Here is a 3,947-nt window from a genome sequence, read left to right on the forward strand (position 1 = left end):
AGGGTGAGGATGGCCAGGGTTAGAGACCAAGGTCCCTGGGAGGGAACACAAAAGGCAAATCTGGAGGCAGGTCCTGGTGGCTGCTGTGACAAGTCCCCTTGCTTCATCTTCAGACCACTCCTGTTACCACTTGCCTTCCCTGGTTGACCGCTTAACTAGCTTCCACGTGGCTCTGGCCTGGCCTGGCCTGAGACCCACTGATTCACAGGGATCCCCAACAGAGAAAACACACAGGAGCAGGGGCCCTTGTCAGAGGGAAGATAAGGTCAGGGATTCGCTTTTGTTTTAGTTTAAACCACAGAAAAGGAAAATCAGAACTTTCTTTCCTACAGGGTCCCCCACCCACAGGTTCTTCTTTTCCAGTACAAAAGTTGAGCTGGGAGATGTTTCAGCATTCCACAGTCATTATGTCTTTCACCTACACATGATTCATTCTTGTCTTGGAAATGATCAAAGGAAACCTGCTTATAAACAATGCTGCCACGTGAACAGACCCAGGAAGAAGACTGGGAAAGAGGTGTTCTCATGCCCAGGGGCTGCTTTGCTGTGCTTGGAGGGCTTTGCAGCAGGAAGAGCAATAGAAATATGTATTTATCATTCATTCATCTATTTATTCATCAATCAATAGCTATTTTCTGAGCATGTTGGGCACTGAGGGCAAGGGGAGAGACAACAATTCATTTAACAAATATATATCGAAGGGGCTTCCCTGGTGGCACAGTGGTTAAGAATCCACCTGCCAAGGCAGGGGACACGTGTTCGACCCCTGGTCCTGGAAGATCCCACATGCCACAAAGCAACTAAGCCTGTGCACCACAACTACTGAGCCTGTGCTCTAGAGCCCATGAGCCACAACTACTGAAGCCTGCGAGCCTAGAGCTTGTGCTCCACAACAAGAGACGCCACCACAATGAGAAGCCAGAGCACCACAATGAAGAGCAGCCCCGGCTCTCTGCAACTAGAGAAAGCCCCCACACAGCAACGAAGACCCAATGCAACCAACAAAAAATAAAAAAATAAATGTATATAAATAAACAAACAAATAAAAATAAAAATAAATTGCTGTTTATATAGAGAGAGAGAGAAAGAGAGAGAGAGCACCTATTGCACATAATAATGGTGTAATTATTATGTGTCATCACTTGGACTCCAGTCACACAAGAGGACTGTCTGTTCTAGGGAGTGAAGCTGCACCTGTGTTTGTTAGGTTATATTTGTACCCTAACGTTGGAGGGCCTCATGCAGGTTTAGCCAATAATCATTCCTCTAAGATTGATAATGTTATGATGCTATGGAATAAAAAAGCCACTGCTGTGTTGTAATGGCTTCAACAAATTTGACAAGACAGAAACTTCCTGCTACAGGGAGCAAATGATGTGTTACTTTGCAACAAACGGAGAAAATGCTGTAATCTCTTCAATTACAAAAGCGTAGCCCCACTTGTGATGTAATTTGGAATTCTAGGTCTACTGAGTTTTATGCTATTTATGGATTTATGCCTGCCAAAGACACAATTTTCAACTTGAAATATGATCCAGTGTTTGACTTTGGAAGCGGTGTTCTAATGCAGCTTATTTAGTCCTCACGGCCATGTAATGCTAGCTAGATTTAGAAATCTGAGGGACAAATACGATCATGGGATAATTTAAAATGCAACCCTGCTTCTAAACCAGTAGCCTCTGATCCTACATATTTTGCTTGGTACACAGATGGGGAGCACATTTTTACTGCCATGCATGCTCCCAGCTTGGGTGTTAAAAATGGGTACAAGCTTTGGTACTATGCCAGCCCTATCCTGGCAACTATTTCTGGATGGACTATTTCCAGTGAAAACAATAGCTTATAAGCAGTTTTAAGTGAAATGCCCAATTAGGAACATAAATTTGCAATGGTTGATAGATTCTCAGCTTTAAGAAATAAACTAATCATCAATTTCAAGCTGCCTGAGAAGAAACCACTCCAGAATAAGAAATCACAACCAGGAAATGATAAGCCATTATCAAGAGCAGTCCTTAAAAATCAAAGGAAATATGAGACTACGAAAGCTGCCAAACAGGAAGCAGGAAGTAACAAGAACCAAGATTTGGCACCTACCCCTGCCCCACAGAGCATACCACGGAGCACTGTGTCTCGGTTAACATCTGGAGACCGTGAGACAGACGAAAACTTCCAGATCCTAAAGAAGACCCGAAAGCAATTGAGCCTTGAAAGAACAAGCAGCAACTGAAACATGACTAGAAAAACAATGACTTGGAGAAAATTTACATCTTCTAGGAGCTGGAAGATTTGGAATTGGTTATGTTAAAGATTCAGAGAAGCCAAGTTGTTAGCATCAATCAGTGGAAACACATCCTGTGTTAAACCCTGCAGAGCACCCTGAGCGTCGCCTGGCCACCATATACCCATACTTACTGCTCATCTATAATGCAACCATTTATCCAAGATTTGGCATATAGCTGAAATTAGTTAATAATGTCCACTAAATGGACTTTTCGTACCTCTCAATACATGTTATAGAAAAGAGACATGTCATATTTTAGATTCCACGTATAAGTGATACCATATGCTATCTTTCTCTTTCTGACTTACTTCACTTCGTCTGATAATCTCTAGGTCCATCCATGTTGCTGCAAATGGCAGTATTTCATTCTTTTTTATGGCTGAGTAATATTCCATTGTGTATGTGTATATATACATAGACACACATATTCATCTGTTGATGAATTCAAATGTCGATCTGTTAATGGACATTTAGGTTTTTTCCATGTCTTAGCTATTGTAAATAGTGCTGCTATGAACATTGGAGTGCATGTATATTTTCAAATTACAGTTTTGTCTGGATATATGCCCAGGAATGGGATTGCTGTGCTCATATGGTAACTAACTGTATTTTCATTTTTTTGAGGAATCTCAAACCATACTGTTCTCCATAGTAGCTGCACCAATTTACATCCCCACCAACAGTGTAGGAAGGTTCCCTTTTCTCTACACCTCCAGCATTTGTTATTTGCAGACTTCTTAACGATGACCATTCTGATCTAGCACAGGGAACTATATTCAATATCCTGTGATAAACCATAATGAAAAAGAATTTGAAAAAGAACATATACATATCTATAACTGAATCACTTTGCTGTACAACAGAAATCAATACAACATTGTAAATCAACTATACTTGAAGAAAATAATTTTTAAAAAAGAATTATATAATATTTTAAAAATTTAATTAAATAAACCTTTGAGAAAAGGTAAAAAAAGAAAAAAAGAGACATGCGAATTTCTTAGCGAAGCTTCAGACACTGAAAGTCAAACACCATTGTTATTCAGTATGATTTACATTTACATAAATGTAACCCATTACATTGGTTGAAAGTAGTGGCAAAACAAGCAAAGTGAACTAAAGTTTGTTTCTCTAACTTTAAAATGCATATTAGTTTTCTCCTGAACTTGTTGATCAGCATAAACTCAAGAGTAATTTTGTAGAAAACTGAATTGCTTTATAGTTCACTTCCTTTAACGTTTTGATTTTCAAATCAAGACTCAGGCTTTGCTCTGTCCAGTGAGGACCCTCAGAAGAGCCTGAATATGCGCATAGGTGTCATTTCTCCTCACAAAAAGGAATTTAGGCAATCTTTTTGGTGGCCTGGAATGGTCAGAGATGGAGCTGGACACGGAATTCTGGTGTGCAGAACCCACCCCCATTTATTTGTGCCTATGTATTCCATGCCACCCACGAGCTAAGTTTTGTCTAAACAGGTCAAGATATAATAAGAAGTCCCATGTAGAGTCTATCAGGAAACACAATAATACATGTTAAAGTTTCTAGCAGGTAAAAGAACTTAAAAGAACTGAGAAACAAACATACACACACAAATGAGAACATAGAGAAAAGAATACAATGTGCGAGAAAGGGACCTTCAGAAAAACTGATTTGAGAAACCAGAGAG

At 39.9% G+C, this 3,947-nt stretch overlaps 1 pseudogene; it reads left to right on the top strand.

The window, feature by feature from the left end:
• The first annotated feature begins 1,286 nt into the window (after window positions 1-1,286).
• Window positions 1,287-2,154, top strand: LOC130854187 (eukaryotic translation initiation factor 2A-like; annotated as a pseudogene).
• Window positions 2,155-3,947: the final 1,793 nt, after the last annotated feature.

Source organism: Hippopotamus amphibius, chromosome 5 (genome assembly GCF_030028045.1).
Source record: "Hippopotamus amphibius kiboko isolate mHipAmp2 chromosome 5, mHipAmp2.hap2, whole genome shotgun sequence".
Taxonomy (NCBI): Eukaryota; Metazoa; Chordata; class Mammalia; order Artiodactyla; family Hippopotamidae; genus Hippopotamus; species Hippopotamus amphibius.